The sequence below is a fragment of the Anopheles coluzzii genome, chromosome 3, assembly GCF_943734685.1.
Source record: "Anopheles coluzzii chromosome 3, AcolN3, whole genome shotgun sequence".
Lineage (NCBI taxonomy): Eukaryota > Metazoa > Arthropoda > Insecta > Diptera > Culicidae > Anopheles > Anopheles coluzzii.
Genome location: NC_064671.1, coordinates 81,378,528 through 81,395,057, shown reverse-complemented (window position 1 = coordinate 81,395,057; position 16,530 = coordinate 81,378,528). Strand labels below are relative to the sequence as shown.

Genomic DNA, 16,530 nt, shown 5'->3' with positions numbered 1-16,530 from the left:
ATTCAGCTGAGCTTACAGCTCAATGTCCGCTCCACTAACCGATGCACTTTTCTGTCTGCTGTGCAAAGAGCCGAGAGCTGCCCTATTTACCTCGGTACACTACCTTCGTCTATGTATCGAAACTATTTACCATGCGAATACCATTGCACCAATACAAGCAGACAGTGCAGGCTAACAGTGCAAGAACAGAAGCGAGTTGTTTGATAGATAGTGCTGCGCGGGTGCTGCAAAACCGAAGCGCTGCTTCCTGTGTGCGAACTAGGTCAGGCTCTGGTTTCCTTAAAAAGAGGTCAACCGCTGGACGGGGAAGCGATGGAGAAAAGGGCTGGAAAGTGCACCATTAAGCTCTCTTATGTACGCGCGGAAAAGTCCTTGAAAAGCAACAGTAAACAAAACTGTGCCATGCCAGCGTTGATGGCTGACTAGAGCCATCCGGTTCGAAGGACCAAATCGTAGCGAGGTGCAATCTGGCACGGGATGCTTGCAACGTGATAATGTAAAAAAACGTCCCGCAGGAAAACGTTGCCATCTCTGAGCCCGTTCACGCCCGTGTTCTTCCCTGTGCCATTGCTTTACTTTTAATCCTTTTCGTTCCACTCCGGGACACACGCACACACATATCGAGTTGTCATAGACGAGTGTGCTAAGTTTTATCGACGAGCAGCGATGTCACTGGTTTTACTTCCTTTACTTTGCCCATTTCGTTCCGTGTCCCACTTGGAATCGTAATTCAAAAGACACTTTTGCCCGGAAGAAATAAAAAGAAAATGTGCAGAACTTTAACGGTAACCTTTTCCTTTTGCAGGACCATTTCTTGGTTCCGCAAATTCGAGGTCCTGCTTGTATATGGAGCTATTGGGAATAGTTTAGATAGGAATAGTTGGGAAAATGTGGCTCATGGAAAACGTGACTTGTGAACTCATGGTGATGGAATAGTTCTTTAAATATATATTGGTTAACTTTAGCTGCAGGTTTTATATAATTTATATCGTTATTTAATATACTTATTATTCTGCCACATGAAAAAACGAGAGAAATAATTCTATAACTTAATAAATGATATAATGTTCACCAACTAAAAAATGCATCATGTTATATAGAGCAGAGCACGAACAACTGCATTCCACGCCCAGCAGCACTGCAGAATTTATGGCCAATGTCTTCATTATTCGCTCCAACCGTTAATGAATCCCGCTGTGAGAAATGGGTTTAGCCCTAGCTTAGTTAAAATAATGATAATAATGATGATGATGATGCACACCAACTATGCTAATCAGCTGTCAATCGATTTGATCGGTGTCACTTTGTCGATGGACGATTTATCTTTCCTGGACGATCGCAGGTGGGGATGAAAATCCGTTATCTTGCCGACGGGTGCTGCCACCCTGTGACACATAAAGCCCCCTCCTCTCGATGTCTGATTTGTCAGCTGTGTGATGAGACTTTGTAGCATTTTAAAGTCGGTGGCACAACATTGAACAATGGAATGTACTGTAAGTTGAAGCTTCAAGCGATGAGCATAGATGAGTGTGCGGAAGACTAGAGCGACAAACATGTTTGCATAATGAATTATAATTACATTTTATCGAGCTCACCCAGATCCTTGATCTTGACACTGGTCACATCTTTGTCTTGCCGGAGAGAAAGTGGACATCGTATCACTCCGGCTTGTATGCCTTGAACTTGTACTTTTAAACAATCTCGTGCCAAGCTACTCTGTGACCTGATAGGTTAATAATTGTATATCCAGCATTATATTGCCCGGTAACCAGTGCGTGTGTCGCTTTGTATGATTCTCGCGCTAGTCTCGAGCCCCGTTGACCGTACAGAATGAACGCAAAACCGGTTCCCTTCTGCGCTAGGTGCCGCCAAGATAGGTCGTTTGTCAACGGGCAATGGCGTAATTGCTCAGCCAGTGAAGGTGTGCGTGCAGTTGCCGCGTGCATCCGCCGAGGAGCCGCTAAACTGTGTCAGTAGGGAACGCCTGGGCAGACGACGCCTTGGGTTATGTTGGCCGACCCGAACGCCAACGAGTCAGTCTCTTCCTGTAATTTGTTGTACCCATGTGCGGCATGACCGGTGTGCCAGATATGCGTTCGCCTAGCTTTGACATTTAAGTAGCACACACGGAACCCATCAGCTGACAGGTTATTTGAAGTTTGCCCCAGAGTACCCGTGTGCATGTCTACTTCGGAAATGGTGAAACTTTTTTGCAGAACGGCCATTCCTTGACGATCACAGTTCTAAATTGAATTTGAAAAGTTCATTTATAAACAGCTTCGTTCCGCATTCGCTAGTTCTTGCTGGAGTTCTCCATAGTGCGCAGATTTGCTTGTAGCTCTTCCTCCAAGGAAGCATGCAATATCCGTTTCACGGCAGCCATGTTGCTGCATACGTTTAGGTAAATGTGTACCGAGCCAGATACAGACTCACGCATCCCACATTATGCCTTGTCATATTTACCATAGCGTAGTTTGTGTCCTATCCGTTGGACTGAAGCGGATGATGGAGGTGTGTGCATCGTGTCCTCTGGAGCAGCCCCGTAGCTTCTCGGGCAGTTTGACGGAACTGTACTACTTTCTGGGGCCGGGTGACCTACCGCCGGCTGATGAAAACAAATGATGTGAAATTATGCACCGTCGGTTGTCGTGGCGTTTGAAAAATTGATGTTGCATAATTGATAAATGAAATAAGTTAATGCTGCGAGCGAGTGGGTGCAACCGTGCGGGTACTACGGGTAACGTTCGCTTGGTATGGTTGGCCGTGTACTTGCACACACGGACGAGCAAACGAGATTGGGTGTAATGATGGTCAAGTGTCGTCTTTTAAGTGGATTGTGATCTAATTTTTTGCAGCGCAAACTGACGTGAAGGCAAATTTATTCAACTGCGAATTAAAGTAAACGTTCGCACGAGGTCGTATGGGAATGTTTGGTGTACACCTACAATGTACTATGGTAAACTATACGGAATGTTTTAAGCACAATATAGTACGTAACGAGGGTCGTATGGTCAAATTGATAGCATTTTCTGGTCAGGATTTCCTGCAAATTGACTACGTGGGATCTACAAGATTACTTACGTACTATGTTGCAGCATCCCTACATACTACAAGAGCACACGTGCATTAAATTCAATTTAAATTGTCGTCTGAAACGCTAGGCTATCTATCCTATTTAGAAGTAGAAATAAAAATAGTCTCAATAATTTGATAAAAAAACAACCTTTAATGTACTGAGCTAGATAACAATTTATGACTAAAATACAAGTTATCCCAAGTTGTTTCGAATCACTCTCACAATTGTTTGGCATCATCCCATAATGTAAGAAATGATTAGTTCCAATCATTTTTGGAAACACTCATACACAAATCATGAGGTCATCATAGAGTTCAAAAATTTGTGGAAAATGTTCCATAAATAAAAAAATCTATATATATATACGAAACATCCACAAATCTATTGAAATCCTTTAAGAGAGAATGATTTTTCTCAACAACTTTATTGGATGAAAGATTAACCATGTCGTTTACAATATTTTGAGAGAGACCAGGATTAGATAGAACTTTTTGTAGATCCCCAAACACGTTAGTTAGATTCCTTAGTAAAAAAATCTAGGACAAAAAGTCAACTCGCTGCAATACTGAAAATGCTTGGTTGTAAAAATATATGCTAATTTCACATCGTATTTCCCATTCCGTTTGGATACAGCACGATAAGCAAACTGGAACACTTTTTAACACAGCAAAGGCAAAAACCAACGAAAAAGGATTTTCCCATTACGCTATTCTTTGCTGGTCCGCCGGGGTCCAACAACACGCCCCATTACTCGGCCGCCCGTGTACCACCCGAGAAATCGAGCCAATGATTTTATTAGAGCATTCATTAGCCGCCGTTACTCTTCTGCTAACACACCGACAGCAGTGTTGGCAGCAGTGGGCAAGCGTTACTGATTGTGGCCAATGAATATGTAAAACGCTCCATATCGCACACACCATAAATTGTATCTCTAAACAACGGCAGGCGTAAAGCGTTGGCGACGTCGTCGGCCCAGTGCCCAGTCATGCCCGCGATTTGCCAAATGGCCAAAGGGCGATCGTTTTCTAATTGCGCCGCTGTGGCGCACTGGGAAAACTCCCCAAGGCTAGTTCGCTTGATTGTGTGTGTGTGTGTGGGATGCAAATAACAACTCCTTTTAGTAGCACTTGCCGAGCGTGAGGCAAACAAAAATCGTACCCGGAAAAATGTCCCAGGGTCTGGTGTTGGTTGAATACGGCCTAGCGTTTTTGCGTACACTAGTTTCGGATACACATACAGGCCGTAGACCGTTGCACTGCTACACGCTTTGGAATTGCAGCACGCGGAATGTGTCATGCGAAGTTTGTTTACCAAACGCGGTTGGGCACTGGAAGTGAACGCTGCACATGAGTGCGCCATTTGTTGTTGGTGTATGCTGGCGTGGCTGCAGCAGGGAGCTCATAAAACATTCACCAAACATTTGCTAGCCGTTTCGTTTGAACGGGCGCTTTATGGTGGACGTTTTATAATTTAGATTTATAGAGTGTACTGCCGGCCACAAAAAAGGAGGTCCTCATATTTTTTTTATGTTCAAAATCTCTCTCCATCGATTGGGAATCCTTTTGGTTGCCGAACGTGATGGTCCATTACAAAATTAGAATGATGTAAATAATATTGCATTTTTTTACTAGCCCCAAATTTCGCGCACCACACTGTAAAAGCGTCGTCACGAACTGGTCATATCTTTGGTGTCACCAGTGTGTGGCGTATGCAAATGCATTTCACCTACTGGATGCTGCTCCCGGGGCTATCTTTTTGGCTGCTTTGCAACCGATGTCACCCAGTAAAGTGCACACAGGGGGTTTGGTATACATTTTTGTTTGTGGTTTTTTGTTCTATAATTTTTACCCACACTGCAACAATCCCCGACAAATGGAGTTTTGGGTCTTTCGGGGGGATCGGTCTTCGCTATCTGTGCACTCTGGAGCGTTATGCTTACAACTGCTCCAGCTGCAAGAACGGTACGGTGACCCAGATTCCGTTTCAAAGCGTTTTTGGCATCATCCGATGGGTGCCTGTAGCAGAAATCTGGACCATGTGGGGCCCCAGTTACTTCAGCAAGATTATTGTGTCTAGTGAAGCAAGTTACCCTGCAGGAGTGCTATCCAACGTGTGTGTTATTACTTTATATTGGCTTGGCAATCATGTTCAAATCGTGTTTAGTATGGTCAAGGATTATGTCCTAAGCATCGTAAGGATTGTTTCCTTCAGTTGGCTATGCTATTTGGCTGTTGATTACTTTTCTTATCATTAAGTGGGTCGGTAAAGGTTGAGAACGAAACGCTATTTTTATGATTAAAAATACTCTCAAATATTCTTGTACTTTTAAATGACAACTTATTTTTATTGGATCTCATCTTTGAAAACATATGTTTGTGACCTGATCATACAAATTATTGAAATTTCTAATTGTAAGTTTTAAATTAAACTTTTTAGTTCTCCTCGTTTGAGATTCATTTAGAGTGTTAACTAGTCTTTTAACGACTGGTCTTGAGGTACAGTTGCAAAGTGCTTGGTTTGAAGCAATATTAATATGAGTTCTAATCTCTTATGAACCGTGGTAGCAAATATCGAATTATTCGAAGAAATCGTTTTCTTTGAGTTTCAAAACTGTATTATCGCTTTTGGAAAATGAAATAATACTCTGATGATATATGGGAGAAATCCTCAATTGTAGTTGGTTATCTACCAATTCAAAATAAATATGATGTTTGATGGTTACATGTTAATTCAAGTAGACAAACTGTATAGCAAATTCACAGCTGTTGCAGTATTCGTTTTAAATTACTCCCCTTTACAATGTGACAAACATCGTTACACGGTTTATATCCTGGCTCTCGCTACTTAATCGGAACGGACCTTTACTGAAAATGGCACACTAATTGTCTCAATGTTGTCCACGGTCACCAGAAGCATCCACATTGAAACAGCTCTTCTCGCCCGATTCCACCATCTTCTACCAGCACCAGCAGGTCCGTAAGCACTCCCATCTCGATTGCGTGCACGCTGGGTGGCAGAAATATGTTTGTATATTTTAGCATTATGCAACTTTGTTGTCGCTCTGGCACGGGCGCGCTCGGTAGATGCGATTATGCGATTGCGTGATGTCCTTGGATGCTTCAGTGTGTACCATTCAGTGGATATAATTTGTGCATTATACATCCCGGGCATGGTGCGTCATGCTGGGTCATGTGTCCTGCTGTGACGTGCTGTCAGAGACTGTGTGTAAGGATGCAACCATATGACGACTCGTTTGCTCGTCGTTGTCCAGTTGGTGGCATCGTGCAGGCATATAGGGATGATTGTGATGTGTTCGGTACACTGTGGAGTTAACTAAATTACCCAAGAGATTACAAATTGAATTTCTTCTAGCATTACGAAATTGCCATCTCCTGGAGCCGATGCAAAAGATAATATCTTCTACCAGGGAATCCAATGATTAAGTAGCAAGAATGGCTTGGTCCACTGATGGCTAGGGTAAACCATCTAAAGATTTGTTCCAAACGATTCCGATGAACCTGTTTCTATTGATACTGATGTTCAACCTCTCGGAGAAGGAGCGAAAACTAAAGCTTCTGTTTGCTCTCGTGTGGTGCCGTGACCAGGATACGTCCGATAAAGTGGTTCTATTTCTTGATTCAAGTTATGTTTCCGTGGCTCTAATTTACTATCGTAATCAAGACGCTACAAAACAGAGCAAAATGCGAAAAGCGGTCTTTTAATTTGGCATTATGATATTCTCTGTCATTTTCTCATTCTACTCACAAAAAAAAGACAAAAAAGATGACTAAAACAAAACACCGAAAAATGGCACAAGTTTGATGCAACGGCAAAGCGAAATAATAAACTGCTCAACTTTAAAGGAAGCGTTCCGAGCCAAATACCCGGGAAGGTCAAGCACCGCTCGAAAGAACTCCGCCGAAAAGTGTGCGATAATAAAATAAATAATCGATTTAATTACCAACGCCCCGAAAACCAGTAACGGTCTCCCACGGGGCGGAACGACGGTCTTAGCAAACAAAATCCACCGGGACTCTGGTTAACAAAAAAGCAAACAAAAAGAAATAAACCGTTCCTATCCGAAATTTCGACCAAAAGGCGGCGACCGTTTGTAGGTGGATGATGGGTCACTGATCTTGTTGTTGGTCGTTTCTCCTTTTTTTGTTTTGGTTGCCGAACAGCCAACCAGATTAACGGCAGCAACCGCTGGACAGTTAGGTCTGCGGCCATATGTGATACCCCCATCGTACGTGAAATGGGTGGTTTTTGTTTTACTTTTTGAAGCTTGTGAAAGTCGCTCGACCTGAACGACCGTTTACCGAACATGACGGAGAGTATCCGAAGATGGTTAGACGAGTATTTTAAGGGTGTTGTGGTTTCCGTGTGTACTTTTTTTTGCGACCGACAAGCCGTCAGGCCGACTACGTGTCGACGATAATCGTGTGTCAGGTTTTGCAACAGGTTGCAGTAACGAGTTGTCGTAATTATTATTGCCATGAATATCTAGAATGATGTCGATTGCTGAGGTTTTCGGAGCGATAAGTCGTCGTCGTTTTGTCGCTGAATGATGCTTCTTGCGGCTTATTTTGACTACCGGTCGTGACAAATTGTGAAGTAAATTGACATAAACGTTTAGTGATAATGATAGAAGATAGCAAGCGGTGGGATTTGATCCAGTGTCGTGTTTTGGTAGTCATATTTTCTGTTTCATTTTCTGTTGGAATTATCCATTTCTACAGTTCTACAGTTACCTATTGTTGCCGTTTAATAGTATTAGGATCTTCGAATGTGATTGTAGTACTTTATCTGTTATAGTTTCAGCTTAAATCTTACATCAAAATCAGACACTATGTAATACCGATTTCGTTTGTATATTCTAGTTTAGTTTTTATTATTACTGTTTATTCATGTTATTTTATAAGATATTAAAACCTCAGGCTCCAGATGACGGCTTGAAGTGGTAAAACTTCTATTCTATAATATATTCTCCTCTGTACCTGTTGTTTACGTAAAAGATCTCTCCTTACTATGTTTTTGTATATGTTTAGTTAGTTTACTCAATTTTTACTTTGCTTGATATTCCTTTCATTCTGTTATTTATCTCAACTATATTATTTGACTGCTATGTTTTGTTTGTTTGATTATTCTCATTTGTACTAGTTATAAATATTTAACTATGCTTAACATCAAGCCTTAGCCTCTTACTTTTGCTATCTGTAACATAGTAACATATGGTTCCCATCTAGCCACAAATAACTTCACAATGCCGTAATCATTTCTCCTATCTATTCAGAGTAAACCAGATATACAACCCCCTCTCATGTTTACCATTTATAACCTCCACAAACTCTCCCGAACCAAGAATAGTTGACTTAACACTAACTTTCACCAGCACAGCTCACCGTCTGAAAGTAAGAGACTGCACGCAATCCGCAAGTAGTCGGTCAACCACGCGCCCTCTCGTATACCACAAAACTACCATCAAAGTGCATTCGTGCGGGGTGTATTCAAATATCAGCATCACCTCAATGTTTACTGCCCTAACCCTTGTAGGTCTCTGCAAACGTGTGTGTGGTGGCGCTGGGATCATGATGTTTACATTGATTGTTCTAGAAATGTGCAGATTGCGCACTGTTGGAAAGTGCATGCCGCTGGTCGGCTTTCTCCCGGTGTTCCCGTCGCTGCACGGATGCTGGAGCTGCACTAATGGTTCTGCGTAGATTCTCGAGCCAGCTGTAGCACGAAATACGCGGAAGCAGCCCTAACCAGCGGCAGTCTTGTTTGCTTCCCCAATTAATTAACGAATAGTACGCAACTGATGCTGTTGAGTAGATGAGATTTTAAAAGCCGCTCTGGCTAAAACTTATGGCGGGAATAATGAGAACTGGAGTGGATTTATGGGTACTACAAATCGGCCTGGGCCTGGGCCAGTAGCTATTGAAATGGTTTAGGATCAGCTGAGAAGCAGCGGTTGACAACTTTTAGACAAAAAAGTTTGGAGAATTTGTTTGCTATGCTTTTATACTCTCGTTGTTTTGAATCAATGTTAAATTTACATTTCAACATCAAGCTTCAACACATTTGTTTTAATGCAAGCTCAGTAAAACGTTAACATCGACCTCTTGCTGCCGATCACTGCTCCAGACCGCAAGTACTCTGCTTCAGACAGCAAAACCCTTCATTATGGCGGAATGCGAATCAAGCACATTAGGCTGATGAATCCCGGAATGGGAACCGAAGTATCATCATCCACTTCGAGCGGGGATGCGTTTGATTTAGCCCCAGCCCCTCTTGAGCCGTGTATAGGCGCAAAGGGGCTACGAAGAGGAAAAGAAAAGTGAAAATTTCGTCGACATGAGGTGGAAGTGCATGCATACCAGCACGTAAGCACGCCCATGAACTTCCTTATTTCTTGGCAAGGCACCACACAACGAAGGGAAGGAAAAACAGCAACCATCCATTGTGTTATTGGATGCATTGGATGCACAGACCCTGGCCGGATGTGTGTGTGTGTGTGTGTGTCTGTTAGTTGTGTGGGATCCGTTGCACCGTAATCGTATCAACGATAAGCCCTGGCACTGCACAAAACAGGTCTGCTCACACAGCGGGAGCGCATTATTTTATTCGCGAGCTGTGTAGGGGGTGCGCAGAAATTTGCAAGATGTCGATGACACGTGGGCGAGAAGCGGGAGATGGTGTTTGGGAATAAATTTTGTAAAATCAATGCAAACCGTGAGGTGAGAAGCGATTGAGGTTTTGCTGTTGCGTGACTGCGTACCGGGGCACGTACGAAGAGTCTGCCTGCCTACGCGGCCTTGATACGCGGGCACATGTGCGCATTTTCGTGTCGATCGGGGATGGAAATGGATTAACTTTCTTTTTTTATGCATCCATCTAGTATGCCCGATGCCTGAAGAATTGCTCTGGGGTGTAATAATATCGTAGAGATATTGAGTGGTCCGCTCTTGCGCGTCAGAGAAAGGTTTGTGGTGAGCTGCGGATACGTACTTTAACTTTGGAATGGTTTAGCTTTTCTGGTTCTGGATAACTCCAAATTGGAGCTCACCTATTGACCTGCGGGTGTGGTTTGTTACCACATGACCCCTGAGGTTAGTTGGTCTTTTTTCCCATCAGTTACCGGATACTGGTTGCAGCATCCTGGTCGGTGGTGATAATTGAACCTCAAACGACATGCTGACCATGTCAGGGCCAATTCGTCACATCATTTTCGCCGCAGAATCCATTACTAGAGATAATACAATCTCGCAATGAGGAGGCTTGCGAAGGCGTAATTAACCTAACTTCGATCGGCCATCAAGTTCCGGGCAGAGCAATACAATCGTATTTTGCTTGCCATTTTACTTCCTTGCAATCTAGCAAAGCGTGTTTGTCGTTGCAATACTCTCGCCGATAATGAAATGACAGTAACTCTAGACATTTGCCCCATCCCACATATCTTTATCGCCGTCGTCGTCGTCGTCTAGAGTGTGGGGCCAACAGACACAGAAGCAACTCTTTGTTTTGCTTCCCAATCCCCAGCGAACGGTTGCCATTACGTAAGGTGTACCGGCCGCCCGCTTGGAGCTCAACGCACAAACAACTCTTGTTATTAAACGAGTGCAATCTTGCAATATTGCTGCGCTATTAGACGACAAACTGCTGCACCAGGAAGTGGGCTGCACAAACAAAAGCGATCCACCACACACCGTCTCGTTTCGTTTGCAATCGGACGCGCCACATGTGACAGTTCCTCAACGCCTGGTTTCTCCCCCGTTTTGCTCTCTTCCATAGCTGGTTCGTTTATTTACGAGCGCCCGCCTGTGGGTGTGTGATGTTGGAGTTTGTCCGCTGCCATAAATTCTAATGTTTGGCTTGGTTTTCCGGCGTACAGCTCGGTGGCGTTAATTTTACCATGATTCACTTGTGGCTCGTGTGTCTGCTTGTGTGGTTTTTGGATACAAAGTCAGTGGGTAAGGTGACGCAATGGCAAACAGCGCATGAAGCTAGTCTGGCAAGGATGATGCTGCAAGCAGGTTTTTGATGCGTTTTAAATCGAATATAATGCTGCTCTTTCATCTAGGGTAGGAACATGTTTGATCAGTAAAGCTAGTTCTCCCATGTTTTACGACAAGTGTGATAAGGAAGATATCTCAGCAGTTTCCGTTACTCTTTTGAAAGATATGGAAAAGTTATGTGTTAACTTGTACAATCGTTGTTGATGTGAAAGTGTAGCTTTTTATGCGTCATAGGTTGAATGTTTTTATTCTGTAATAGGGGGCCTTCACGATTCTAGTTAGTTTTTTGTATGGAATTTGACAGCTGGAGGCTGAAATCATGTAAACAATCCATACAAAACCACACAAAAAAAAACTAGCCTGCGATTTTCAGTCTAGAAAATTTTAGTCTAAAAGCTAGAATTAGATTCGAGTACCTGCTCGAAAACACGGGTTTGTTTACATTTACCCCAAGGTGCATTAAAGAAATCAAGTGATCGAATCTGGAATCAAAGTGTATGTAGTCCAGGTGGTCTCATAGCATTTTTTATAACCAAATTTTAATATCACTTTTTGACAGAACGAGTGAAAACTTTTGCTCCAACGAGCTTTCTGGAGGCTTGACGAATACACAAAACACTCTTACAATCTTCATTCAGAAGCAGAAGCGATAAAAATCAGCCTTCTAAATTCATACACCTTGGGATAAGTCCACCTGTATATTATACTCACTTAGATAGCTGCTCGAAAACTGCTATACAATGCAAACAGCTGACAGGCTGAAATTTCAGCCTACGAGCTTCAAACGGAAAGGGCCCCATAATCAGTTTGATAAAACAATTTAAATTTCTATTTATATTGATTCTGATTTCGGATGATGAAGATTATTTGTATTTATACTGTAATAGAAGTGTATAAACAATTCGGTCTCCATGGTACAGTTGTCAAATCTTATGGCTTAACAACATAACATTCACGTCATGGGTTCAAGCCCCGAAAGCACCGAATCCCCATAGGTCTTGACCATCCTGCTTTGTGTAATCATTAAGTCACTGAAAGCCAAGCCCACTAATGGTGCAGGTAAGCCTTGACCGACAACGGATGTTGTGCCAAAGAAGAAGAAGAAAAATAAGAAGAACACGAAGAAGACTTTCATAAAAAGGCTTGATTTAGTTAATATTTTGAAACCATCTTCATTTATTTCACAATCAGATTCAACAACCTGGAGATTAAAATTAATGACTTTATAGTTGCCCTTTGATGATTTTTTTTCTGCTCATAACTTGTAATGGACCTTAAAAAGGACCTCTAGCAACCAAATATAATTGAAACTCATAGAAATCATTACAAACTTTTGCTCAGAATGATTAGCTGATTCGATCTCAGGCTCAGTTGAATCTGTCTGATTTTTTTTACATGCCATTCTATTAAGAGCTCTGTTAAAGCGGTCCCAAGCGCTATTGTCTAATAGTCCTAAATCTCTAGTATGAAAAAAAAACGGAGATTCGCTTCCATTGATGTTTAAATTTCAAATTAATGGCGAGTTTTTGTCCCTGCCTTATTGCACAGAAACGGTCTCGGTAGCTTATCGCCCGAATCACGTGCGGGCAAAAAACGACCTAAAAGGGGTGATACATCTTAGTAACGATCTCTGCTAAGTAGACAGTAAATAGACAGTTTGTGTGCACCGCCGCATCCCAAGTAGGTCACACCATTCTGTCTATCACAGGCTGTCAGGCTGTGGTCGAGGGTTTTGACTCCGGCTGTGAAGATAACAAGCAATCTGGTACAGGCTTTGGACCAGTACGCCGAATACTGAGGCACGGTACCGGCCGTATCTAATCGAACATCGATCGATACAACTATAAATGTTAAATTTAATCAACTCCCCTCACAGAAACTGCCACCTTCCGACCGAGCTGGTAAAACTGTGGTGTGATAAAATGTCTCATATGTCATGGTGGAGAATTTCACCATATCACCACCGTATGCTTACCGTGCGTTCAATATTCATTTAGAAGAGGGAATACCTTCCAACTATTATTACGATATCGGACTGCCTCAACAACTGCTACGGCGATAGGCAACGAATCTGAGCACTGGAGCTTGCTCAAAAGAGCTGTTCCCACCTGATATTTGTTTGTTTTGTTGACACCCCTTCACTGTCAGGCCTAATGGTTACATGGGATTGTGCAATTTTTCACACCAGTGTGTCCACAGGCAGGTCGTCGAGGGGAACTTCGTGGCCTGATACCGATAAGGAAGTAAACAAAGTGCTTGATAATGGTTAGGCGTTAGGGTAGTTCTAATTATATCTATTTTTGTAACATGAAAGTACATTGAACTGTACCTAAATACACTTGAAAATTACATTTTTTTTGTTGGAAAGGGTTTGAATGTAAAGAATGTATGAAAATGTTAACTGTGTGATGTGAAATGTTCCTAAAATATAAATACATGGAACTAATACAAAATCTCATTAACAATATCTGCTGAGTAAGTAAGAATACAAGTGAAATATTTATAAGGTGACAAGTCGAAAAGATAGGCCACACACAAATAATGGCATTGAACAATTAAACCTTCCGCGCCAGTAGAAAGCACCACTGTTCGTTCGTGTTTGTGATGGCAGCATGTAGAAAAAAACATTCCCCTGTAATGCCAACCTAACCGAGAGAGGGTGGCTGTAACATCGTGGTGTGGTGCTTGTTTGATAAAGTTTGCCCGGGTCCCATGTACATTAAATTATCCAGACCAGAGACTTTCCCGTGTTTCGGTGGTGGCTCTCTTCCTCGTGAAAATCGTCCCCCTTCTCGCCCGGCTGGACTGCGCGAAAAAGCGCCTTTCTTGTTAGTTTGGCCGATTTGTTGCTGCTTTTGAGAGAATGTGGCGTGGAGGACCTTTTGTACCGCTGCTGGTGATGGTGCTGCTGGTGCTGTAGTGCTACTGGTGGACAACGCTTTCTCTTATCGTGTCGCTGGTGCTTTTCCCTCGAAAGATACCGTGGCTCGAGACTGATAGAATAGGGTCATTTTGCTTGTCGCGTTTTGTTTGGTGCAGTTGTTTTTAGCGGTAAACTAACCGCGATTCATTTTCTTAATGGCCAACGGGGTATTTTTTTTTCTACAACACGACACAGTGTAGCCATTACACCTTGCTGGAAACCTTCTTTGTCAACATTTTTTTTTGTTAGTTGCATTCCTTTTCGGTAGCAACTATAGAAACTCCAACACGATCGTGTTTCCAAAAGGCACAGCAAATCTCGCAAAAGTGCAAGGGATGAGGACGCGAGCGCAGGCAATAAATGTGAATGCAGCGAGCTGAATCCCAAAAATAGTTGAATGCGCATCCGAGCAGAAGGAAGCAAAATACTTGGTGCTATGCCCCGAGTCCACACCGAGATAAGTGCAAAATTGGCCAAAGGGCGCGGTTTGGGAGGCCTATTTATAACGGCGCATTAAACGCGGTTCACACTTTTATTGACGTTCGTTACAGGTGAGTAATTTTTATGTGTGGTAAGTTTTCTTTTTGTCCACCAGAGGCTATTTATTATCCTGCTAACACCGGCGAGCTATTCGCTCCGATGGATATTTGCTTGTTTGGGATCTTGGATGGCAATGAAGTTCCCCCTGTATCGATTTGTAACCATGGGTGATACTGGAGAAGTCGTTAAATTGATCCAGATGAGTCGTTATTCAGCTAGCCCATGAGCATTTTTATGGAGGGGAAAACTATCATTTGTTATCGTTTAATGTGACTTTCGGAGCTGTAAAGTGTGGAGAGTTGCTTTTGATGTATCGATGTTGGTTTTGTAAGATAAATGAATTATTGGAAAGATATCCAAAAAAAAACTGGTAAACAACAGAGGAAAAGGTCACAAGACCACGTTCGTGGAGTTGTTTAGTGCAACTGATCGCAAAGTATTGTATTTTAATGTACCAAAACAGAACATTAGAGGTAAGGATTGCCGAAGGTCGTTAAGAATTGGATTTTGAAGGATCATCATCAATCAGGCAATAACATCGTAAAATTTAAACTCATATTCTTGGTAAAGATCTAGGCGATCCGGTTCGAAGGACCAAATTATTGTTAGGTTGCAGAGCTGTCAAACTATAATTTGGGCTGGCTAAGACACAATAATAAAGAGTTTTTTTTACTCCTACTACATATTATAGGCCGATCCATTCGATACGTTTGATCTTTTTATAATTTAATTAGTAAAATCCTCCACAAAAAATGACAAAAAAATCTTATTGAAGCTTAATGCATGCACGTATAGATTATTATGCGAATGCAACAATTGACCTCGTAAATGCTACGCAGCGGTTAGTGTGTTACCGTTACCAATTACGCAACACGTGTCCTGAAAAGACACTCGTACCTGTAACACCATTTGCTCTGATTGTTTATGGACTACTTTTCGTCTTCACTTTACTCTCCGCCAATTCTATGTTATGTTTCTGCCGCTATCATCTTCTCTTGCTATTATCCGATGGCACGATCAACAAAGGTACTTTCCTGGGTTGTCATCCAGGATCGAATGCTCCTACCCAACGTACGCTCTGACCTGGATCGATCGATTTGCTTCTTATTGCTCACCGATAATGAGCAGTTGCGAAGAGGAGAAGAGAATAATGTAAAGAAAAAACTACCATAAACGAAAGGGAGCATAAAGGGAAGGCATGAAACACGAAGCAACCAACCAGCCCCAAGATAAAGTGCACATTGTACAAAATAGCACAGATACGTCTGCGGTTCTTCGATGCAGTGACGTCGTCTGCCTTCTCAAACTGCATCGGCCGCTCGAGTTGCTTGTGCGCGAGTGCATTCTTTGTTCGCGGTTCGCGGACTTGTATGTATGCACGACGGCCCGTTTGCACTGGTTACGCCATCCGTTGCGTCGTCCGTGCACTTGACTTTCTTTTCAAGTCCGGTTAAACCCACCCCGGAAGATTAAGTAAGTCAGTCCTCCCCGAGGGGTGGTGGTAGCCGTTAGTGGAATGCCCATAAATAGAGGGCCGTCCCCGAGGTCGTGGAGGATAAGGGGAGTGGAAGGGATAGTGTGTTTTGTCGTTTGTTTCGCGTGATAATGAGCGAATGGAGGGGTGGATTATAAGCGAAGAATGAAATTAATTGTAATTAGCGTGGTAAGATCAAACCATTGCAGTGCTGTTTACGAGTGGGTTGTAATATTTTTAAGATCTTTGTAAATGTGTGCAAAAGATTGTCGCTTAAATATGATGTAAATTTAAGAAAATTAGAATCATTTGATACAAAATTTTGTAATTAATATTGTATTAGACTGTTGTAATGAAAATATCGATTGCAATTTTGCAGTCTTTCCTATGAACATTTGCGGTTATTGCGATGCTAGGAATTATTACGCCTGAAGTTATGCTATAACAATTACATTTTGCTGCTTTTAGTATATTTTTCTTTCTGGTTGATATGGTTGACAGC

The 16,530-nt window shown here is 42.4% G+C and overlaps 1 protein-coding gene across 1 annotated transcript in view; it reads left to right on the top strand.

The window, feature by feature from the left end:
* The window catches only part of LOC120955199 (protein yippee-like), a 94,448-nt gene that overhangs the window by 21,572 nt on the left and 56,346 nt on the right, over positions 1-16,530 (top strand). The window lies entirely within an intron of this gene.